This window comes from Moschus berezovskii, chromosome X, assembly GCF_049115385.1.
Source record: "Moschus berezovskii isolate FMDL1 chromosome X, NW_MosBer_1.0, whole genome shotgun sequence".
In the NCBI taxonomy this organism is placed as follows: domain Eukaryota; kingdom Metazoa; phylum Chordata; class Mammalia; order Artiodactyla; family Moschidae; genus Moschus; species Moschus berezovskii.
Genome location: NC_142488.1, coordinates 55,711,170 through 55,736,760, shown reverse-complemented (window position 1 = coordinate 55,736,760; position 25,591 = coordinate 55,711,170). Strand labels below are relative to the sequence as shown.

The following is a 25,591-nucleotide window of genomic DNA, read 5'->3' as shown; positions in this document are numbered from 1 at the left end:
TAGAGTTTCAGCTTTAGCATCAGTCCTTCCAATGAACACCCAGGATTGATCTCCTTTAGAATGGACTGGTTGGATCTCCTTGCAGTACAAGGGACTCTCAAGAGTCTTCCCCAACACCACAGTTCAAAAGCATCAATTCTTCGGTGATCAGCTTTCTTCACAGTCCCACTCTCACATCCATACGTGACCACAGGAAAAACCATAGCCTTGACTAGACGAACCTTTGTTGGCAAAGTAATGTCTCTGCTTTTTAATATACTATCTAGGTTGGTCATAACTTTCCTTCCAAAGAGTAGGCATCTTTTAATTTCATGGCTGCAGTCAGCATCCGCAGTGATTTTGGAGCCCAAAAAAATAAAGTCTGACACTGTTTCCACTGTTTTTCCATCTATTTCCCATGAGGTGATGGGAGCAGATGCCATGATCTTTGTTTTCTGAATGTTGAGCTTCAAGCCAAACTTTTCACTCTCCTCTTTCACTTTCCTCAAGAGGCTTTTGAGTTCCTCTTCACTTTCTGCCATAAAGGTAGTGTCATCTGCATATCTGAGGTTATTGATATTTCTCCCAGCAATCTTGATTCCAGCTTGTGCTTCTTCCAGCCCAGCGTTCCTCATGATGTACTCTTCATAGAAGTTAAATAAGCAGGGTGACAATGTACAGCCTTTTCCTATTTGGAACCAGTCTGTTGTTCCATGTACAGTTCTGACTGTTGCTTCCTGACCTGCATACAGGTTTCTCAAGAGGCAGGTCAGGTGGTCTGGGATTCCCATCTCTTTCAGAATATTCCACAGTTTATTGTGATCAACACAGTCAAAGGCTTTGGCATAGTCAATGAAGCAGAAATAGATGCTCTTCTGGAACTCTCTTGCTTTCTCCATGATCCAGCAGATGTTGGCAATTTGATCTCTGGTTCCTCTGCCTTTTCTAAAACCTGCTTGAACATCTGGGAGTTCACGGTTCACATACTACTGAAGCCTGGCTTGGAGAATTTTGAGCATGACTTTACTAGCGTGTGAGACGAGTGTAATTGTGCAGTAGTTTGAGCATTCTTTGGCATTGCCTTTCTTTGGGATTGGAATGAAGACTGACTTTTTCCAGTCCTGTGGCCACTGCTGAGTTTTCCAAATTTGCTGGCATATTGAGTGCAGCACTTTCACAGCATCATCTTTCAAGATTTGAAATAGCTCAACTGGAATTCCATCACCTCCACTACCTTTGTTCATAGTGATGCTTTCTAAGGCCCACTTGACTTCACATTCCAAGACGTCTGGCTCTAGGTCAGTATCACGTTATCATGACTATCTTGGTCATGAAGATCTTTTTTGTACAGTTCTTCTGTGTATTCTTGCCACCTCTTCTTAAGTGCCCTCAAACAATATATCTCTAGGTCAGCCTCTAGGTCAGGTGGTCATAAGGACCTTTAAGGCTCATTACACACAGTCCTCTACAGAAAGGATTGTGACACTGTGGAAGAGAACTCAAATACAGAGGACATCATTAAAGTCTGAAAGGATTACACTATTGAAGATGTCATTGTTGTTATAGAAAAAGCTGCAAAAGGCTTGATGGCTTAATAAAATAAATTAAAAATGGCTCAATAAAATCCTGCTGGAGAAAACCGTGCAGATGTTGTGCATGACTTCACAGGATTTATGACAGAGCCCATCAAGGAAATCAGGATGTTGTGGATGTGGCAAAAAAAAAAAAAGGCAGGGGATAAGGGTTTCAAGATATGGATCTTGGAGAAATTCAAGTGCTAATAGACACCACACCAGAGGAATTCACAGAAGAGCACTTGATGGAGATGAGTGCCTACTTCCCAACCAATGCCTGACAATGAGGAGGAAAAAGATGAGAAGACGTAGAAGAAGCAGAGTTAGAAAACAAACTGCCATTAGACAATGTGGCAGACTCCTCAAGACTGCTTTTGACTTCTTTTATAATATGGAATCTGACAGGCACTGAAACTAAAGCAAATGGTGGAAGAAGGGTTGGTACAGTATAGAAACATTTTTGGAAGAAAGGAAAAGCAAAAAACTCAGACAGAGATCACGATGTGTTTCCATAAAGTTACACCACGTGTCCCTGCCTCTCTTGCCTTCCCTTCTACTTCCTTCACCTCTGCTGCCCCGGAGACAGCGAGACGAACTCCTCCTTTTCCTCTTCCTCCCCAATCTACTCAACACGAAGACGAGCATGAAAGCTTTCATGATGATCCACATCCACTTTAGCAAAGAATCATCATGCCTTACGGTTATCAAACATATCTCTTGTGTATGTGTTTTGCATGTCTTCATGTGAAAATCTAATAACTGTATCACAGGAACTGTATGGGATGGTTTTTGGCCATTCTCATCTTCTAGGTGTGCATTGTATAGAATATTGTGTGCAAGATGTATTGCAGTGGACAGCCTATCCTTACATAGGCAGGAGATGAGTGATATTCAATATAAAATTATTAGTGTGTTAGTTTTCTTACTGGTTTACAACTTTGCTCTCAAAGAATTACATTATTGTATGGTATACCTCACTCTCTCTTGTAAATGGGAAAACTACATATAAGCCAGTCATCAGATCTGTTTTTTAAAAAATCCTTCTGATACTGATTATGAATATGATTATAATACTGTATGCCACAAACATTTTATTTTTATTGGAAGCTAATTATTTTACAATATTATATTGGTTGGTTTTGCCATACATTGACATGAATCCGCCCCGGGTGTACATGAGTTCCCCAACCCGAACCCCGCTCCCACCTCCCTCCTCCGTTTATCCTCCCTCTGGGTCATCCCTGCATACCAGCACCGAGCATCCTGTAACATGCATCGTCACTGAACTGGCGATTCATTTCACATATGATAATATACATGTTTCAATGCCATTCTCCCAACCATCCCACCTTCACCCTCTCCCACAGAGTCCCAAAGACTGTTCTATACATCTGTGTCTCTTTTGCTGTCTCGTATACAGGGTTATCATTTGCATCTTTCTGAATTCCATATATCAGTTCAGTTCAGTCGCTCAGTCGTGTCCGACTCTCTGCGACCCCATGAATCACAGCACGCCAGGCCTCCCTGTCCATCACCAACTCCCAGAGTACACTCAAACTCATGTCCACAGAGTCGGTGATGCCATCCAGCCATCTCATTCTCTGTCGACCCCTTCTCCTCCCGCCCCTAACTTTTACCAGCATCAGAGTCTTTTCCAGTGAGTCAGCTCGTCGCATGAGGTGGCCAAATTATTGCAGTTTCAGCTTTAGCATCAGTCCCTCCAATGAACACCCAGGATTGATCTCCTTTAGAATGGACTGGTTGGATCTCCTTGCAGTATAAGGGACTCTCAAGAGTCTTCTCCAACACCACAGTTCAAAAGCATCAATTCTTCGGCGATCAGCCTTCTTCACAGTCCAACTCTCACATCCATACATGACCACGGGAAAAACCATTGCCTTGACTAGACGGACCTTGGTTGGCAAAGTAATGTCTCTGCTTTTTAATATACTATCTAGGTTGGTCATAACTTTCCTTCAAAGGAGCAAGCGTCTTTTAATTTCATGGCTGCAATCAGCATCCGCAGTGATTTTGGAGCCCAAAAATATAAAGTCTGACACTGTTTCCACTGTTTTTACATCTATTTCCCATGAAGTGATGGGACCAGATGCCATGATCTTTGTTTTTTGAATGTTGAGCTTCAAGCCAACCTTTTCACTCTCCTCTTTCATTTTCATCAAGAGGCTTTTGAGTTCCTCTTCACTTTCTGCCATAAGGGTGGTGTCATCTGCATATCTGAGGTTATTGATATTTCTCCCAGCAATATTGATTCCAGCTTGTGCTTCTTCCAGCCCAGCGTTCCTCATGATGTACTCTGCATATAAGTTAAATAAGCAAGGTGACAATATACAACCTTGACGTACACCTTTTCCTATTTGGAACCAGTCTGTTGTTCCATGTCCAGTTCTGACTGTTGCTTCCTGACCTGCATACAGGTTTCTCAACCCTCTTCCAACAACACAAAGAGAACACTCTACACATGGACATCACCAGATGGTCAACACAGAAATCAGATTGATTACATTCTTTGCAACCAAAGATGGAGAAGCTGTATACAGTTAGCAAAAACAAGACCAGGAGCTGACTGTGGCGCAGATCATGAACTCCTTATTGCCAAATTAAGACTGAAATTGATGAAAGTAGGGAAAACCACTAGATCATTCAGATATGACCTCAATCAAATCCCTTATGATTATACAGTGGAAGTGAGAAATAGATTTAAGGGACTAGATCTGATTGATAGAGTACCTGATGAACTCTGGACGGAGGTTCGTGACATTATACAGGAGACAGGGACCAAGACCATCCCCATGGAAAAGAAATGCAAAAGAGCGAAATGGCTGTCTGAGGAGGCCTTACAAATAGCTGTGAAAAGAAGAGAGGCGAAAAGCAAAGGAGAAAAGGAAAGATATAAGCATCTGAATGCAGAGTTCCAAAGAATAGCAAGGAGAGATAAGAAAGACTTCCTCAGTGATCAATGCAAAGAAATAGAGGAAAACAACAGAATGGGAAAAACAAGAGACCTCTTCAAGAAAATTAGAGATTCCAAGGGAACATTTCATGCAAAGATGGGCTCGATAAAGGACAGAAATGGTGTGGACCTAACAGAAGCAGAAGATATTAAGAAGAGGTGGCAGGAATACACAGAAGAACTGTACAAAAAAGATCTTCACGACCAAGATAGTCACGATAACGTGATCATTGACCTAGAGCCAGACATCTTGGAATGTGAAGTCAAGTGGGCCTTAGAAAGCATCACTACTAACAAAGCTAGTGGAGGTGATGGAATTCCAGTTGAGCTATTTCAAGTCTTGAAAGATGATGCTGTGAAAGTGCTGCACTCAATATGCCAGCAGATATGGAAAACTGAGCAGTGGCCACAAGACTGGAAGAGGTCAGTCTTCATTCCAGTACCAAAGAAAGGCAATGCCAAAGAATGCTCAAACTACCGCACAATTGCACTCATCTCACACGCTAGTAAAGTCATGCTCAAAATTCTCCAAGCCAGGCTTCAGCAGTATGTAAACCGTGAACTCCTAGATGTTCAAGCAGGTTTTAGAAAAGGCAGAGGCACCAGAGATCAAATTGCCAACATCCGCTGGATCATGGAGAAAGCAAGAGAGTTTCAGAAAAACATCTATTTCTGCTTCATTGACTATGCCAAAGCCTTTGACTGTGTGGATCACAATAAACTGTGGAACATTCTGAAAGAGATAGGAATCCCAGACCACCTGACCTGCCTCTTGAGAATTCCATATATATGCGTTAGCATATTGTATTGGTATTTTTCTTTCTGGCTTACTTCACTCTGTATAATAGGCTCCAGTTTCATCCACCTCATTAGAACTGGTTCAAATGCATTCTTTTTAATGGCTGAGTAATACTCCATTGTGTATATGTACCAAAGCTTTCTTATCCATTCGTCTGCAGATGGACATCTAGGTTGCTTTCATGTCCTGGCTATTATAAACAGTACTGCAATGAACACTGGATAACAATTCACTCACTAGCGTATAGGCTGAGCTACCATAAAGCAATCATATTGCTGTTTCTTCATTATCAGGACATGAGTCATAACTGTAAATAAATATGAATTTCATTTTTACATTATACTTCATTTGTCATATCTAGTGTTAATAAAATGTAAAACATCTACAGTGTTTGTATCACATAAAACAATACTGATGTAGCTACTGACAAATAACTCCTCTTGTAAATACATGACATAAACTTACAGGATCAATAAATACAGGACAGTACTGCGAATGTTTTTTCTCATCCTTATGGATTTTGTTTTTTTTTTTTGATACTGCCTCGTTTCTTTATTCCAGGCTACTAGAGGGACAGTGATGGCATTTCCTGCCTTGACAGAAGGTAAGAACCTGGTCTAGAAAATAAAGACCGTCCTAACTAACACTGCTAATCCAAACAAGACCTAGTTCCCTTAAGGGACAGAATATCCAAGCACCTACCATGGCTTCTGGAGGCTTCTGTGTAGCTTCCTTGAGACAGGGCTGGAGGAGAGGCCCAGGGGAATGGCCTCTTTCCTGAGCTGTGGGGGTGGCGGCTCCAGTCCCCTTCTGCTCTTGACTGCTTTCCCAAGAGGCCAAAAACACTCTCCTGCTGACAGCCATGGCACATGGAGGATACCTCCCCCACCCTGCCTCCAGACAAGACAATCTTGCAGGGGTGGCTTCTCCACCAAGAGCACTTGATCGCCCTCCCCACCCCCAGTGACGGGAGACCAAGATTTTGTACTACTTTATTCGACAGCCTATTTCGCACATCCACCATCTTATCTAGCTGGCTCGACAGCCTATTTCGCACATCCACCATCTTATCTAGCTGGCTCATCTTATCTAGTGTGTCTCTTGTGCACAGTGCAGGCTGAAATTCACTACAGGGTCACATAGTTGAAGGGCTGAATGGTGCTCTTGGCCAGCAGCTTCTCACGCAGCAGCTTGTAGGCTGTCTTCTTAAAGGCACTGGTGGTGTCCATGTGGGCCCCCGCCTCTATCAGGGCATTTATGATCCCCAGACAGTTCTGCTTTGCAATGTGGACGTGTCGTGGGGGGAGGAGGTGTTGTCAAAATCGCAACTGTCTAGGTCGGCCCTGCAGTCAAGGGCACCTTGACCACCTGGAGAGAGGGGATTCTGCCCACTTAGAAGTGAACCACGTTCATGGTCGGTGTCCACCACCCTGTGCAGGGGTGAAGACATTCTTGTTGTGACGGGCACACTTGAGCAGTAGCTCTGGTGCTTCATGTCCTCCTGATCCAGCCTGCACTCCACTTTCTCCAGCAGGCAGAGCAGGTGGAGGATGATGGCCAGGGCCTTGGTGAACTGGGCTGAGTCCCTGGGCTCCTTGGGCTTGCTCCACTTCCCAGACCTTTGCACAGCACCCACATGAGATCTGCAAAGCCAGCTGGCATGCTCAGGCTGCCCCTTGGCCAAGCGGTTCTGGAGCTTGGCCAAGGGAAGAGTTATCAGAGGATAGGAAACTTCTGGTGCTCTGAGGCTCCAGGTTGTTCTCCTGCATGTCCAAGGTGTACGTCCACTAGTGGATGCAGCACTGGACGCTGTCTGAGTTGGCCTATACCACATCCTGGTGGCGCACATAGTAGGAGGGACCAGAATCGCTCTCAGGTCAACAGTGCCTGCCCGTGCTTCTCACACCCCTGCGTGGTGAGCGCCTCCAATTCCTTGGTGGTGTTCACCTCCCTGGAATAGTCAGAGGCGAGGATCGGGTTTAGGCAGATATGTGCCCCCTGGTGACACAGCTCCACGGCCCCTACCAAGAGTTTCAGGACCCTGAGCAGATCCCGTTTCTTAGCCATGTAGGTGGCTCCCAGCAACTCCAAGGCTGCTAGGCAGCTTCCCAGCTGGTGCTCAGTTGTTCCTCCTGGGAAGAGCTGCCGCAGCAGGTGCCCTGGAGGTGAACACATGCCTGGCTGGTGGAGGAGCCTTCTCGGGCCATCCCTGGCCGTGTCTCCTTGCCAGCAGGGTGCTCCTGGCTGAGGTCCTCCACAATGCTGTGTGGTCCATCACGCAGGCAACCAGAGGTGGCGTCATGCCATGGCCATCCCATTCCCTGTGAGCCTGGCACCCGAACAGCAGCTGCAAGACACCTGGGCTGCTGGCCTTGGTGCAGTCACGCAGGGCCACACTGTTTTTGATGCTGAACAGGTTCGCCTGGGCGCCCTGCAATAATAGGTAGCAGGTGATCTGGTGGTGGCCTGTGTAACAGGAGATCATGAGGCACGGGTGCCCATGCCAGTTGGTCACTTCCGGGTCCACCTGGTGTTCATCTGCCGAGTAGCGCACCACCTCCACGTGCCCAGTGAAGCAGTCAGCGTGAAGGTGCTTCATGCATGTATGCGTGGTGCAACTCACCAAGGCCCCACAGCATAGCAGGCTCTGCACCAGGTCCAAGGGGTCAGTGGTCTAGGTGGCCCAAGGCGGCTGTGCACCCTTGATGATCTTGTCATTGAAGAGTACCAAGTTACCCGCCTCCAAGCTGGCACTGCACGGTCCACCTTACGCAACCACATCTAGGTGGCTGTAATGGGAGGTGATGACAAGAGGCGTCCCCACCTTAATCCCCCACCCCTTTCCTTCATTGGCCAACTCGCCCGTCAGCTGGTCCAACCCCTCCCTGTCCATCCACTAAGCAGCCTCTGAAGTATCTACCAGGGACTGCCATTGTATATGGTGGTGTGGAGGTTCACTGTCTGGGCCTCCGCCAGGACATGGGCTGCCACAGGGAAGGTTGGAGGGATAGGGAATGAGGACTGAGCCCAGAGGGGCAGGCTGCAGCCTTCACCATCTCTCCCGCTGCCATCCTAGGTGTGTCTCCTTATCAATTTTCTTCATAACATTTTTTTCTCCAGCTTACTTTAAGAATACAGGATATAATGCATGGGTGTGAGTGTGTGCTCAGTCGTGTCTGACTTTGTGGTTCCAGGGAATGTACCCTGCTAGGCTCCTCTGTCCATGGAATTTTTCAGGCAAGAATACTGGAGTGGGTTGCTATTTCCTTCTCCAGGGGATCTTCCCCATCCAAGGATCGAACCCACCTATGTGGCCTATCTACTACACTGGCAGGCGGCTTCTTTACTGCTACCACCCAGTTAATGCATATAACACACAAAATAGGTGTTAATCAACTCTTTGTGTTAACCATAAGGCTTCTGGTCAATAGTAGTCTTAGCAGTTAAGTTTTGGAAGAGTCTAAAGTTATACTTGGATTTTCCACTCAGAAGGAGGTTGATGTCCCTAAACCCCACATTGTTCATGGGTCAGTGGAACTGTCATTGTGGATTCCATGTCTGAATATGTCACTGAGACAGTGCTTTGCGTGCTTGTTCTAGGAAAGCTGGATAAAAACCAAAGGGAATTCTCTGGTTCAGGGACTGCCACGTGCAGAGAGATGACAGCGGAGTGTGCAATTCACTCCCCAAATCATCTCCCTATCCTCTCATAGGTGTCGGAAGAGGAACAGCAGAGACTCCCTGGAAGACAAAGAGAAGTCATGGCCTTGATGAAGACTAATGTGTGGCAGGTAGATTACGACAGTAAAGCATCAATACAATGGCCCAGTATGGCCAGCAGAAAAAACTAGCAGGGGGTGCGGGCTCACTGTGGATTATCGTCAAGGGAATGTATGTCGCTCTGGTGGCCCTGGCCATTCGAGACTTTGTGGCTTTAAATGAACTCACAGCACAGACTGATGGCACTGGGAGTGCTGTGTCACTGCCTAGGCCTTCTTTTCTGTCCCACTGGACTTGAAGACACTCCTCCATGGGTCTCTTGTGCTCCTACACATCTTGCTGAGTGTGACAGGAAAGCAAGGCCCCGGGTGCTCTCTCCCTGGCATTTCTCGGGTTTGTGCTTACAGCAAATGACTCTGAGGCTGGTTTCCAGGCTGCTCTTAGGTAAAAGGTTGCCCATGCTCAGGGTCCTTTCCTGTAAGGCAACTCAGTGTACATATAGGCATTTGTCAAGGATGATCCGAGTGACCCCTGTGGGAACTTGGGCTTAGGGAACGCATAGCCTATAAGGTTAAAAAAAGGAACCTTCCCTGTTGATATAAGAGAAGAGACTTTCCCTCCTTCACTTTTCTTAGAACATTTCCTTGAGAAAACTGGTATTTGTAAACCTTCCTCTGCCCCTTGGATATGTATGTAAAGTTTAAAAGGGAAAATCAGCCTTTTGTCAGTATTACAACCCAGGAATATTTTTCTTATGGGCCTGGGAGCCATCTCCTTGAACTATAAACACCAAAAAAGACAGTGCTCTGTCTCACTGTCATCCTGGGAGCTTAGCCTCAGGGCCTGGCTCTAAGCTGGAACTACCTACTTGTAATAAGAGACAGGAGAATTCTGATTTGGCTTTGGATAAAGGCAATTAACCTGGCTTCCCAGGTGGTGCTAGTGGTAAAGAACCCATCTTCCAGTGCAGGAGCTATAAGAGACACAGGTTCCATCCCTGGGTCGGGAAGATCCTCTGGAAGAGGGCATGGCAACCCACTCCAGTATTCTTGTCTGGAGAATCCCATGGACAGAGGAGACTGACAGGGTAAGGTCGGCAGACTCTCAAAGAGTCAGACAAGACTGAAGTGACTTAGCAGGCAAACAAAGGCAATTAACTAGCACAGAAGGACACTCCCATTAGCAACTGATCTTTGGATGAACTATGAAAGAATGTAGAGAAAACGGTGCTCTCAGGTCCTCTTGCAGGACCACTAGTTGCCGTTTATCTTAAGAACATGCAGGTACTGGAGTGTATCTGCTCAGTTAAACAAATGGTTGATTTCTTGCCATCTTTGCAGTCTGATTAGCAGATTGCCCATGATGCCAACTACTGTCTGGTTTAATACTCAGTAATGAAATCATTTTGCTTCTATTCTGCATTTTGGAGATTTCCTGAGTTGTCAGGAGATTGTGTTTTTAATTTTCCTCAACAGTATGCTGATGAGGATGGGATGGCCTGAAAGTTCCTGAACTGAGCAGACCAGTGAAGGTAAATTATCAAATGCCTCCCTTTTAGCACTTTGCTCTTTTCAAATACTACCTGGATGGATCTCACTGTCCAAATTCTAGATTTTCTTTTTGAGTAAGCATGCATAATAAGGACCTATAAATCCATCAGGGTCACCATCAGCTTTAATGGTGGGAAAGATGGGAAGCCCAGATGTTGCCTGCAGATCTTCTCTCTTGAATGGCCAAAACAGCTCTATATGACATTTGGAAGGGAATCCATTTGAAAGGAAAATGCAGCCTTATATTGGCCTGAGAAAGCTTTCTTTAATTTAGATGAATTAACATATACAGTGGTTTTTACTAGGACCTCATCCTCAGGCTTCCCTGGTGGCTCAGATGGTAAAGAATCTGCTTACAATGCAGGAGACCTGGGTTCGATCCCTGGGTCAGGAAGATCCCCTGGAGAAGGGAATGGCAACCCACTCCTGTATTCTTGCCTGAAGAATCCCATGGATGGAGGAGACTGGCAGGCTACTGTCCTTGGTGTTGCAAAGAGTTGGACACGACTGAGCAACTAACAATTGCACTTCATCTCCAGCAAGGGAATTACCCATGTTTACGGGATGAATATCATCCTAAGAAGAAGGTTAAAAATTATTTGGGAAGATGGAGGAAATGGGAGAATTAAAGTCACTTTCTTTCACCAAACCCTCCTCCTCATTTCTTTGCTGTCTCCCCTCCTTTTGCTCCCTTTCCATGGTAGCTCTTCACCTTCACTCCTCAATCTGACCCCTAGTAAGGGTGAAGCTATGATCTTCGAGATGGGCTGTTAATCAGTAGATTTCCCTGCAAAGAGGCACAAGGAGACAGTAATGAATTATCTGCCCCGTGTGAGGTGTGTGTGTGTGTCTCATGCCCTAGTTCTGATTCCATTTCATGCTTAGCCTAGATTTGGAGCTTCAAGATTATCTTCTTATCCACGAACTGTATAGCTAGGAAAGCAGAGATGACAAAGCAATATTATCAAGGAATAACTGGGAACTTGGATATAGGAATGTGTCTCCCCCCACCTCCCATGGTGGCTACAGGATGAAGAGTGGTTGCAGCAGTCACTTAGAACAGACAAACAACAAAGGTGCTAGGCTGAATATACAGTATGGGAAAGGAAATCCAACAGTCTTCTAATTCTACATTTTCCCTGACTCAATGACAAGACAGCTGGCCCTCCCTAACCACTTTGCCAATAAAGTTGATGCCACTACTTAGCTACCCAGACTTGAAGCAGTATGAATCTACACGCCCTTCAACTCTCCAACATTTTTCATTGAGGCCTTCTTTTCTTGTGCCCAGGGAAGGCCCACAAGTACTTTTTGCACAAGTACCTTGGCAGTGTGTTTTCAGTTTACAGCCCCACACATGGGGACGTGCCCTGGTTGCTACACAGTATTCTGCAACCAGCAGGATTTGGTTATTTGATTAAGCAGCAGGCATGTCAGGACTGGAAGGTGATCTACCACATCAGAGGGAATTGTGGCCAAAGGACGCTGACTATATGCCACCTCCCACAGCCATGGAAGAACTAATGGCTTGAGGGGCCCACTGAGAGGACCTGCAAATGGCCATACTTGAAGCCTTTCTGCTAAACGTGAGCTGGGAGAAATCACAGCAGTATACTCGGAAGACTAGTGAGTTCCCTGTTGATTTTCATCCGCAGTTTGTTGATACTTTCTCAAGATTTACCAGCATGGATCCAGGGCAGTGTTCCGATCTACTGCAGTGTCAACATAGGACAGTCTATTACATAAAGCTAAGCAGCAGCTGCTCAATTTTGGGATAATCTAGAGAAAGTGGAATAAGAAAAGAAGCAGTTAAACATCTCTTTCTGATCCTCTGTCCATGTAATTCTCCAGGCAAGAATACTGGAGTGGATTGCCATTTTCTACTCCTGGGGATCTTCCCGACCCAGGGATGGGACCCAGGTCTCCTGTACTCCAGCTAGATTGTTTTTCATCTGAGTTACTGGGGTAGGCATATTTGGCACTTGGTTACAACTATTTTTCAAGGGAAGAACCCCTACTCTGGACAACATGTGAAGGGAACCAAGGTAGGTGGAAAAACTGTATGCCATTGTTACATGAGGCCAAGACACTTAAGAGGGACTGTAGAAACAGACTCCTGAGAATGCAGATCTTGCAGGAATAAGGAATCCGGAGAGGCCAGGACAAAACCCCCAGCTAGGGAAAAACAGCCAACAGGCTCAAAATTAAGTTATTGAAGGAATCTTGGAGGTAGAAACTGGTGAACCACAAGTTTCAATACCTTGCCCTCAGGCTAATCTATGCTTGCCTTTTCTGATAAATATCAGTGTTGGAAAAGACTCTTTGAGAGGCCCTTGGACTGCAAGGAGATCAAGCCGGTCAATCCTAAAGGAAATCAACTCTGAAATGTCATCAAAAGGACTGATGCTGAAGCTGAAGCTCCAATATTTTGGCCACCTGATGCAAAGAGCTGACTCATTGGGAAAGATCCTGATGCTGAGAAAGATTGAAGACAAAAGGAGAAGGCTGCAGAAGAGTATGAGATGGTTAGTTAGCATCACCGACTCAAGGGATATGAATTTGAGGATACTCTGGGAGATAGTGAAGGACAGGGGAGCTGCAGTCCATGGGGTCACAAAGAGTCAGACACAACTTAGCGACTATACAAAAACAATTGGTGCTGTTTATTCTGCAGTTTCCTGAGAAATTTGTCACTTTCCATCTAGTGGTGAGTTGATACTCACCACTGAAGTTTGGAGTTTCAGATCAGCCTTCTACTCGCTCCTTTTCTTCCAGTTTCCCACAAAGACAGGTCCTCTGATGACAAGTAAGCTTTCTCACCTTCTCCTGTAAAACTGCTAGCAAGAGATCTGCTTGCAAATTTTCTGTGCAGGATAGAAGCTACCATATTTTGTAATCTAGATGAAATGCTTATGGCTATCTCGCCTGGTTTGGTTATTTATGTGCCTTCAGAGAGGAAAGGGGCATGGGAAAGAGGGTTGTGCTAGAAAATTATTCCAAATGGAAACAAATCAATATACGACTTTGGGCCCCAGAGAACGATTATACTGGTTTAATTCAAGATAGAGAAACTTACCAAAAGGATAAGCTATGGCCATGTGTAAAACAATATCCTTTGTTGAAAGCCCAATGCAAGGGAATCAAATCAGTTATAGAAGAATTAGAAAAGCCAGGAATAATTTTAAAAAGGGGATTCACCCTCTTATTCACCCATACTTCCAATAAAGAAGGAAGGTAAATTTGATGAAGATGGACAACCACCATGTAGATTCATACAGAGTGTAGAGACATAAATAAACCTTTTGTTCCACTAACTGCTTCAGTTTTTAGCCCTACCAGCTATTCTGACTTTGGGACCATAGTCTGTAAAGTTTTCCTCAGTGTTTTGCTTTTTTTATGTTTCTGAAGCTAATGAATCTAAATTCTTATTTGCTTTTACTTAGTAATATGTGCTAAGTTGCTTTAGTCGTGTCCAACTCTTTGTGGACAGTCCTGTGAACTGTAGCCCTGCAGGCTCCTCTGTCCATGGGATTCTCCAGGCAAGAATACTGGAGTGGGTTACCATGCCCTCCTCCAGGGGATCTTCCCAACCCAGGGATTGAACCTGCGTCTCTTATGTTTCCTGCATTACCAGGCAAGTTCTTGACCATTAATACCACCTGGGAAGCCCTGACTCCAGTATTTATGGCAAAGAATTACTCGTGGGTTCCAAGACTCTCTATTGTTTTCTCTAGCCACTCAGAGGAAAGCTTAGCGGAATCTGGCCCATGGAGGGATATCTATAATTATTCATTCTGTAGATGATTTTATGGTAGCCTCCAAAACTGAAGAGTAACAAAAGCTGGCATTTTGGCTTTGTTACAATTCCTTACTTCAGTGGGGCACAATGCCTCCCTAGACAAATTCAAATACTGCCAAACTGAAGGAAAATACTTGTGGTATCTGTTGTCAGGTAAGGCTGTAATTTAGCAGATCAAAGAGCCTATGACAATAATAGGACTTAAGACAATTTGGGGCACAGGTAGGGATTACAGACAGTGGATCCCAGCTTCTGCAGAGAGGGCAAAACTTCTGGTGGAGTACTAAGCTAAGGCTCTGATTTGGCCCCTAGAATTTGAAGAGGTTTCTGAACAGCTGAAACTGACTCCAGTCTCTCCCCCAGCTTTGAGGATTCCAAATTTTGAAAAACATTCCCACTTGCTTTGTCATGAAAGTAAAGGCACTGCTAGTGGAATTTTAACTCAGAAGGTAGGATTAGACTATAGACCAAAGGCACCTTTCTCAGTTCTTCTGGAGACTGTGACACTGTGAGTGCATGGATGCCTCCAACTGGTAGCAACAGCCACCACACTTAGTGAAAAGACACACACCCTTCCCTGGGTCACTTACTTGTACCTCTCACAGGCTGTGACATCTATCCTCCAAGTGCCTAAAATTCAGCGCTTATCACTATGCTGTTTGACAGTGAATAAGCATTACTATGCCGGAGAAGGCAATGGCAAGCCACTCCAGTACTATTGCCTAGAAAATCCCATGGATGGAGGAGCCTGGTAGGCTGCAGTCCGTGGGGTCGCTAAGGGTCGGACACGACTGAGCGACTTCACTTTCACTTTTCACTTTCAGACATTGGAGAAGGAAATGGCAACACACTCCAGTGTTCTTGCCTGGAGAATCCCAGGGACAGGGGAGCCTGGTGGGCTTCCGTCTATGGGGTCACACAGAGTCGGACACGACTGAAGTGACTTAGCAGCAGCAGCAAGCATTATTATGCAATCTGAATCTTGTACTTGGAAGATGCAATCTCTTTTTTTATATTCCTTTTTTTAAAAAAAAGGTTTATTGAAGTATAGTTGATTTACAGTGTTGTGTTAATATCTGCTGTACAGCAAAGTGATTCAGTTATACACATATATACTCTTTTTCATATTCTTCTATTATGGTATATCACAGAATATTAAATATACTTTTCTGTCTTATACAAGAGGATCTTGCTGTTTATCCATCCTATACATAATAATTTACATCTGCTAACCCCAAACTTCCAACCCTTCTTCCCTCCCCATCCCCACCCCATTGGCAACCACAGCTATGTTCAAAAGATGCAATCTCCTAAACCCGGCTACTCTATTACCAGCTCCTAATGAAAGAGATGACCACAAGTGTATAATGGTGGAAATTCTCTGGCAGTCCAGTGGTTAGGACTCCAAGCTTCCACTGCAGGGGGCACGGGTTTGATCCCTGGTCAGGGAACTAAGATCCTGCATATTTAGTAGTGTGGCAAACAAACAAAAATCCAAAAGACAAACAAAATTTAAAAAGACCAAACAAGCGTACAATGGTAGTAGCAGAAGACACTAGGCAGTAACTGATTTTTTCTGATACTCCTGTTCAAATTGCATACTTGAGGGAATCCCCTAAGGGTCCAGTGGTTAGGACTCTGTGCTTACACTGCGGAGGCGGGGGGAGCAATTTCAATCCCTGGTTGGGTAACTAAGATCCTGCAAGCTGCGTGGTGCAGACAAAAAAAATTGCACACTTGATATGTTTACTGATGTGCCACGCATCCAAGATGAAAAGAGTCCATCTCGAGGCTTCATATGCTGGGGTGACTGCTCAAGAAATCTTGGAAGATTATGTTTTGCCTGGAATTTAATCTGCACTAACAGCCAGGTTTACCCTGCTTATGTAACTTATATGCAGAGTACATCATGAGAAACGCTGGGCGGGAGGAAGCACAAGCTGGAATCAAGATTGCTGGGAGAAATATCAATAACCTCAGATAGGCAGATGACACCACCCTTATGGCAGAAAGTGAAGAAAAACTAAAGAGCCTCTTGATGAAAGTGAAAGAGACTGAAAAAGTTGGCTTAAAGCTCAGCATTCAGAAAACTAAGATCATGGCATCTGTTCCCATCAAATCGTGGCAAATAGATGGGGAAACAGTGGAAACAGTGGCTGACTTTATTTTTCTGGGCTCCAAAATCACTGCGGATGGTGATTGCAGCCATGAAATTAAAAGAACTAGAGCCAATAATTTCACAATTTGTATGGAAACACAAAGAACCTCAAATAGCCAAAGCAATCCTGAGAAAGAAGAATGGAACTGGAGGAATCAATCTTCCTGACTTCAGACTATACTACAAAGCTACAGTCACCAAGACAGTATGGTACTGGCACAAAGACAGAAATATATATCAATGGAAGAAAACAGAACCCCAGAGATAAATAGATACACCAATGGACACCTTATCTTTGACAAAAGAAGCAAAAATATACAATGGATAAAACAGAATCTCTTTAACAAGTGGTGCTGGAAAACTGGTCAACCACCTGTAAAAGAATTAAACTAGATTTGGGAGAATGGTACTGAAACATGTATATTATCATATGTGAAACGAATCGCCAATCCAGGTTCGATGCATGATACAGGATGCTCGGGGCTGGTGTACTGGGATGAACCAAAGGGATGGGATGGGGAGGGAGGTGGGAGGGGTTTTCAAGATGGGGAACACATCTATACCCGGGGCAGATTCTTGTCAATGTATGGCAAAACCAATACAATAATGTAAAATAACTAGCCTCCAATTAAAATAAACTAAAAAAAAGAATACTTTCTAATACCATACACAAAACTGAACTCAAAATAGATTAAGATCTAAACGTAAGACGAAAAACTATAAAACTCTTAAAGGGAAATGTAGGCAGAACACTCTCTGACATAAATCACAGCAGGATCCTCTATGACCCACACCCAGGATAATGGAAATAAAAACAAAGATAAACAATGGGACCTAATTAAGCTTAAAAGGTTTGCACAACGAAGGAAACTATAAGCAAGGTGAAAAGGCAGCCTTCAGAATGGGAGAAAATAATAGCAAATGAAACAAATGGCAAAGAATTAATCTCCAAAATAGACAAGCAGCTCATGAAGCTCAATACCAGAAAACTAAGTGACTCAATCAAAACATGGGCCAGAGAACTGAACAGACATTTCTCCAAAGAAGACATACAGATGGCTAACAAACACATGAAAAGATGCTCAACGTTACTTATTATCAAAGAAATGCAAATCAAAACCACAATGAGGTACCATCTCGTGCCAGTCAGAATGCTCCTGCTGGTAAGTCACGTCAGTGACCGACTGCTAAGTCACCACAGTGTCCGACTCTGTGCGACCCCATAGACGGCAGCACACCAGGCTCCCCCATCCCTGGGATTCTCCATGCAAGAACACTGGCGTGGGTTGCCATTTCCTTCTCCAATGCATGAAAGTGAAAAGCGAAAGTGAAGTCGCTCAGTCATGTATGCCTCTTCCCGACCCCTGGACTGCAGCCTACCAGGCTCCTCCGTCCATGGGATTTCCCAGGCAAGAGTACTGGAGTGGGTTGCCACTGCTTTCTCCAGCCAGTCAGAATGGCTGCCATCAAAACGTCTACAAACAATAAATGCTGGAGAGGGTGTGCAGAAAAGAGAACCCTCCTTACACTGTTGGTGGGAATGCAAACTAGTACAGCCACTTTGGAGAACAATGTGGAGAGTCCTTTAAAAATTGAATGTAGACATGCCATATGACCCAGCAATCCCACTGCTGGGCATACATACCAAAGACACCAGAGTTGAAAGAGGGACAGGTACCCCACTGTACATTGCAGCACTGTTTGCAATAGCTAGGGCATGGAAGCAACCTAGATGTCCATTGGCAGATGAATGGATAAGGAAGCTGTGGTACATATACACAATGGAATATTACTCAGCTATTAAAAAGAATGCATTTGAATCAGTTCTAATGAGGTGGATGAAACTGGAGCCTGTTATACAGAGTGAAGTAAGTCAGAAAGAGAAACACCAATGCAGTATATTAACATATATATGGAATGTAGAAAGAAGGTAATGACGACCCTATATGCAAGACAGCAAAACAGCCACAGATGTAAAGGATGGACTTCTGGACTATATGGGAGAAGGCGAGGGTGGGACGATTTGAGAGAATAGCATTGAAACGTGTATATTCCCATATGTAAAATAGATGACCAATGAAAGTTCGATGCATGAAGCAGGGCACTCAAAGCTAGTTCTCTCAGACAACCCAGAGGGATGGGATGGGGAGGGAGGTGGGAGGGGGGGTTTAGGATGGGGACCACATGTACACCAGTGGCAGATTCATGTCGATGTATGGCAAAAACCACCACAATATTGTAAAGTAATCAGCCTCCAATTAAAATATGTTAATTTTTTTAAAATTGAAAAATAATAGTATATGGCATCAAAACCTCTTGCACCACAAATGTAAGCTGCCTGTGCCTGAGTGTGCACAGTCGCATCTAACTCTTTGGACCCCATGGACTGTAGCCCACCAGGATCCTCTGTTCGTGGGATTCACCAAAAATATGCTAGAGTGAGTTGCCATACCCTTCTCCATGGGATCTTCCTGATACAGGGATCAAACCCGCATCTCCTGTGTCTCTTGCATTGCAGGTGAATTCTTTACCACCGAGCCACCTGGTAAGCACCAACTCCACTCTGTCAGGTAAATAAACATAACATCAAACCACAAAGGCTACACAAGGGGCTGACGGCAAAGGGGTAGATAGTCTGACCCATAGCAGGGCAGAAGGAGCAGGTGTGAATGTGCTGGAAGGATGAATTCTCCCTCTTTGACCCATCAAAGCCCCCAGTTCTAACACTTCCTTGGGTGGGTGTATCTATCCTGTCTGATACGTAAGATGTAGAGGCCAAACCCAACTCTCAGCTTCTTCTTGTGTTTCTAGCAGGAAAGGAAGGTGATGCCTTCCCTCTCCCAGGGATCAGAAGGCAAGATTCACTGAAACTCAAGCAAACGGGATGTGTGGGAGGTTGAGCATCTTCTCCTTGTGGAGTATGGGCATGCGGACACCTAGAGAAAGCCAGTTCTCTGAGCACGTGGTCCAGAATGTTCTACTACTGACAACTCATTGATTCTTGCCCTTCTCCATGATGAGGGGAGGGGACCTTGGAGGCCCTGTAAACTCTTCCCAGTTTCCAGCCACCAAATGAGGTCCTCAGAGAGGGCGGAGACTGGTGTGGGCCCCACCCCTCCTGGGTTCTTCTCTCTGACCACTTTCAATGCAGCTGAAAGAAAGACTGCAGCTCTTAGGGAATCAAGCCCCTGTAGGGCACCTTCTTGTTGTCCAGGGTGAAGGCCCCAAGGCACTGTGGGGTCACATAGTTGAAGGGCTGAATGGTGCTCCTGGCCAGCAGCTTCTCATGCAGCACCTTGCAGGCCGTATTCCTGAAGGCGCTGGTGGCGTCCATGTGGGTCCCTGCCTCTGTCAGGGCATTCACAATCTCCAGGCAGTTGTTCTGCTTCGTGATGTGGACTGGGGTGCTGTTGTCAAACTCCCAGCTGTCTGGATCGACCCGGCAGTCGAGAGCACCTTGACCACCTGGGGGAAGGGAATCTGCCCCTTAGAAGTGGCCCACATTTGTGGTCCGCATCCACCACCACGTGCAGGAGTGAAGCCATTCTTGCGGAGAGGGGTGCACTTGAGCAGACCCTCACCCTCTGGGGTTTCATGTCCTCCTGATCAGGATGGCACTCCACTTTCTCCAGCAGGGAGAGCAGGTGGAGGAAGATGTCCAGGCCCTTGGTGAACTGGGCTGAGTCAATAGGCTCCTTGGGCTTGCTCCACTTCCTAGACCCCTTTGTACAGCACGCACATGAGATCTGCAAAGCCAGCTGGCATGATCAGGCTGCCCCTTGGCCAAGGGTTTCTGGAGCACTTGGGAGAAGAGTTCATTAGAGGATAGGAAGGTACCGGCAGTCACAGGCTCCAGGTTGTTCTGCTGCATGTCTAGGATGTATTTCCACGAGTGGGTGCAGAGCTAAATCTGTTCCAGTTGGTCTACACAGCCTCCTGGTAACGCATAGAGTAGGAAATATCTGGGTGGGAGGGAGCCAGGACAGCTCTCAGGTCAACAGTGCCTGCTTGCACATCTCATCACACTGCATGATGAATGCCTCCAATTCCTTGGTGGTGGTCACCTCCCTGGAATAGTCAGAGGCGAGGACCAGCTGGGACTCGGGTTTAGGCAGATACATGTTCCCTGGTGACACAGCTCCATGGCCCCTACCAAGGGTTTCAGGACCCGAAGCAGATCCCATTTCTTAGCCTTTTAGGTGGCTCCCAGCAACTCCAAGGCTGCCGGATGGCTTCTGACCTGGTGCTCAGTGGTTATCCTGAGAAGGAACTTCAGCAGCATGTGCCCTGGGGCTGCACACATGCCTGGCTGGTGGAGGGACCTTCTCAGGCCAGCCTTGACTGCGTCTCCTCTCCAGCTGGCTGCTCCTGGGTGAGGTCCTCCATCATGCTCCTGTGGTCTGTCACATGGGCCACAAGCAGCACTGTCACGCCATAGCCATCCCGTTCTCTGTGGGCCTGGCACCTGAACAGCACCTGCTGGACACCCAGGCTGCCGGCCTCGGTGCAGTCACGCAGGGCCTTGTTGCCCTTGACCTTGCTCAGGTTCAGGTGGCAACCCTGCTCTAACCGGTAGAGGGTGATCTGGCGATGGCCTGTGTAACAGTAGATCAGGAAGCACGTGTGAGCCTGCGCCTGTTGGCCACCCCCAGGTAGCCTGGTGCTCACCCTCCACCTATCACTCCACATCCAGGTGGCCACCAAAGCAGGCAGCACGCAGGGCCTTCGAGTGGGTGCATGTGGTGTGGCTTACCAAGTCCTCGCAGCACAGCAGGCTCTGCACCAGGTCCAGGTGGTCAGCGGCTGAGGCGGCCCACAGCTGCTGAGCACCCTTGATAGTCTCATCATTGAAGTATACTGAGCCACCCGCCTCCAAGCTGGCGCCGCCACCTGGTACTTGACCACATCTAGGTGGCTATAATGGGAGGTGATGACAAGTGGCTTCCCCACCCTCACCCCCCAACCCCAACCCGTTTTAGAATTTGCTCTTTGCAAATACTACCTGGATAGATCTCAATCTCCAAATTCTAGATTTTCTTTTTGAGTAAGCATGCATAATACAGGACCTAAAAGTCAATCAGAGTCACCATCAGCTTTAATGGTGGAAAAGATGGGAAGCCAGGATGAGGATGTTACCTGCAAATCTTTTCTCTTAAATAGCCAATACAGCTCAATAGGACATTTGGAAGGGAATCCATTTGAAAGGAAAATGCAGTCTTACATTGTCCTGAGGATGCTCCCATTAATTTGGATGAATTAACATATACGGCGGTTCTTAGAAGAACCTCTTCTTGGTGGCTCAGGCAGTAAAGATTCTGCTTGCAACACAGGAAATCCGGGTTCAATCCCTGGGTCAGGAGATCCCCTGGAGAAGGGAATGGCAACCCACTCCAGTATTCTTGCCTGGAGAATCCCATGGACAGAGGAGACTGGCTGGCTACTGTCCATATTGTTGCAAAGAGTTGGACATGACTGAGCGACCAACAATTGCACTTTCATCCCCAGCAAAGGAATTACAAATGTTACAGGATGAATATCATCCTAAGAAGAAGGTTAAAAATCATTTGGGAAGATGGAGGAAAATGGAAGAGGAAATGGAGAATTAAAGTCACTTTCTCTCTCACCAAACCCTCCTCCTCATTTCTCTGCTGTCTCCCCTCCTTTTGCTCCCTTTCCATGGCAGCTCTGCATCTTCATGCCTCCATCTGACTCCTAGTAAGGGCGAAGCTATGATCTTCAAGATGGACAGTTAAATAGTAGATTTCCAGGCAAAGAAGGACAAGGAGACAGTAATGAATTATCTCCCTGAGTGAGGTGTGTGTTTCTCGTGCCATAGCTCTGATTCCATTTCATGCTTAGCCTAGATTTTGACCTCCAGGAATATTTTCTTATCCACAAACTATACATCTCGGAAAGCAGAGATGATAAAGCAACACTATTAAGGAATAACTGGGAAAGGAAACCCAAGAGTCATCTAATCCTACATTTTTCCTGACTCAATGACAAGACAGCTAGCCTTCCCTAACCACTTTTCCAATGAAGCAGATGCCATCAAGTAGCTAAACCAGAGTTGAAACAGCACTAATCTACATGCTCTTCAACTCCCCTTCATTATTCGCTGAGGGCTTCTTTCCTGGGCCCAGGGAAGAGCACAGAAGTTTGCACAAGTGCCTGACAGTGTGTTTTCAGTTTACAGCCCTTCATATGGGGATGTGCAATGGTAGTTGCACAGAATTCTGCAAGCAGCAGGCTTTGGTTGTTTGATGGAGCAGGCATGTGAGGACCGGAATGTGACCCACCACATCAGGGGGAATGTGGCCAAAATAATGTGACTATGTATGGCAAAATCCACTACAATATTGTAAAGTAATTACCCTCCAATTAAAATAAATTAATTACTTTTAAAAAAAGAAAAAAAAAAGACTCTGACTCTATGCCACCTCCCACATAATGGAAGATCTAAGTGCTTGAGGGATCCACTGAGAGGGCCTGCAATTGGCCATAGCTGAAGTCCTCCTACGAAAAGTGAGCTGGGAGAAATCACAGCACTGTATCCAGAAGACTAGTGATTTCCCAGTTGATTTCCACTGGCACTTTGTTGAGACTTCCCAAAATTTACCATCATGGATCCAGGGGTAGTTCAAAATCACCCACTGGTCTAATCTACTTTCTGTCAACCTAGGACAGAATATTACATAAAACCTAGAAGGAGCTGCTCAATTTGGGGACAATGTAGAGAAAGAGGAAGGAGAAAAGAAGCAGTTAAACATCACTGTGTTAGCCACTTGGTTGCAACTATTTTCTGAGGGAAGAAGCCCTACTCTGGACAACATGTGAAGGGAGCCAAGATAGACGGGAAAACTGTAGGTCATGATGACATGAGGCCAAGACACTGGAAGAGGGACTGTAGAAAGAGATTCCTGAGAATGCAGACCCTGCAGGAACAAGGGAATCAGGAAAGCCTAGGGCAAAACCCTCGACTAGGGAATAATAGGAAAAAGGCTCAAAGTCAACTGATTGAGGGAAGCTTGGACATAGAAACTGGTGAACCACAAGCTTCAATAAGTTGCCTTCAGGCTAATTATGCTTGCCTTTTCCGGTAAATATTGGTGCTGGAGAGGACTCTTGAGAGTCCCTTAGACTGCAAGGAGATCAAACCAGTGAATCCTAAAGGAAATCATCCCTGAATATTCATTGGAAGGACTGATGGTGAAGCTGAAGCTTCAAAGGCATGATGTGGACAGGATCAGGAGCAGCCTGGGCAAGATCAAGGGCAGCACGTGGGTGGGCTCAGAGGCAGAGGTGGGTGAATTAGGGGCAGGGTTGGGGTGGGGAGCCACCAGGGAAGCTCACTTGGCTGGGGTAGGTGACAATGTGTGGGCAGGCTTCAGGGTGGAACCACCTTCCTAATAGTTAGCACCTCACTTTCAATCTCTCCCCAGAGCCACAAGGCTCTTCTGTGATGTTTACAATCCACAGAGTAAGAGGTACTGCAAGCAACTCCAGGTGTTATGCCCTGAGCACTCAAGGGACCCCAAGGTGAGACTTGTCCTTCTCTCCCTCATGAACCTCCACTCCTCACCTTCTCCCTACCACCACCTTCTTCCTCTGGTTCTCCATGCTTGAATTGCCTCCTATTCCTTCTTCTTCTGCCTGAATGCCTTCATACCTTCTGGCTAACCTCTGTGGGTCCCTTCCCTTCCTCCTGACCTCCCCTACATTCCCCGCTTCTTACTGCTCAATCATCTTCTAATCTCACTTTTCTCTCTGCCTGGCTGCTGTTTTTTTATTGATAACCTCCTTGCCTGACCACACCCCCAAACATTTCTCTCTCTTACTGTCTGTCTAGCCTACATTCCTCTGCTCCTCACTGTGTAATCATTCCCTGTTCCTCCTGTCTCCTTGCTTGCTCATCTACTTTCTTTTCCCAGCCCCTGCCTGACATTCCACCCCCAATCATCCCTGAAAGTCCACCCTCAATTCCTCTCTTTTGACTGTCTGACTTCCCTTCATTCTTACTCTCCCTACCTCACATCCCCAGTCACCTTCTCCCTGCTTCTCACCTCCAAAATCCCTTCTTCTTTGTCTGATCAGCCCCCATCCATCTCACCCTCCTGGCCTCATTCCTCAACTCCTCCATGTTTTATCAACCTCCATTCATCTAATTCTCCCTGTCAGACCTCCCCTCCACCCTTCCCCTCCTTCCTGTTTGCTCTCTTTCTCGTCTTCCATCCATACCCCTGCCTAACTTCTTCCTCCATTCTCCATGCTTGATCATACTCCTATCCTTCCTTTTTCTTAACTTGTTGTTGTTCACCCTCTCAGTCATGTCTGACTCTTTGAGACCCCAGGACTGCAGCACACCAGGCTTCCCTGTCCTTCTTCATCTCCTGGAGCTTGTTAAAACTCAAGTTCATCGAGGTGGTGACACCATCCAAACATCTCATCCTCTGTTGTCCCCTTCTCCTCCTGCCTTCAATCTTTCCCAGCATCAGGGTCTTTTCTAATGAGTCAGTGCTTCAAATCAGGGAGCCAAAGTACTGGAACTTCAGCTTTAGCATCAGTCCTTCCAATAAATATTGAGGGTTGATTTCCTTTAGGATTGACTGGTTTGATTTCCTTGAAGTGCAAGGCATTCTCAAGAATCTTCTTCAACACCACAGTTCGAAAGCATCAATTCTCTGGCATTCAGCCCTCTGTAGGGTCCAACTCTCATATCCATACATGACCACTGGAAGAACCATTAGCTTTGACTATATGGACCTTCACTGGCAAAGTAATGTCACTGCTTTTTAATATGCTGTCTAGGTTGGTCATAGCTTTTCTAGTAAGGAGAAGGTCTTTTAATTTCATGGCTGCAGTCAGCATTTGTAGTGATTTCAGAGCCCAAGAAAATAAATTCTGTCAGTTTCCATTGTTCCCTCATCTACTTGCCATGAAGTGATGGGATTGGATGCCATGATCTTTGTTTTTTGAATGTTGAGTTTTAAGCCAGGTTTTTCACTCTCCCCTTTAATTTCATCAAGAGTCTCTCTAGTTCA

At 45.8% G+C, this 25,591-nt stretch overlaps 1 protein-coding gene and 3 pseudogenes across 3 annotated transcripts in view; 1 reads left to right on the top strand and 3 right to left on the bottom strand.

Annotated features, from left to right (window-relative positions):
• The window catches only part of LOC129563893 (protein fem-1 homolog A-like), a 247,313-nt pseudogene that overhangs the window by 109,352 nt on the left and 112,370 nt on the right, over positions 1-25,591 (top strand).
• The window catches only part of ZNF81 (zinc finger protein 81), a 134,412-nt gene that overhangs the window by 66,268 nt on the left and 42,553 nt on the right, over positions 1-25,591 (bottom strand). The gene's annotated exons all lie outside the window — the stretch shown is intronic.
• Positions 5,168-9,503, bottom strand: LOC129535163 (protein fem-1 homolog A-like; annotated as a pseudogene).
• LOC148773322 (protein fem-1 homolog A-like) lies at positions 19,013-24,170 on the bottom strand (annotated as a pseudogene).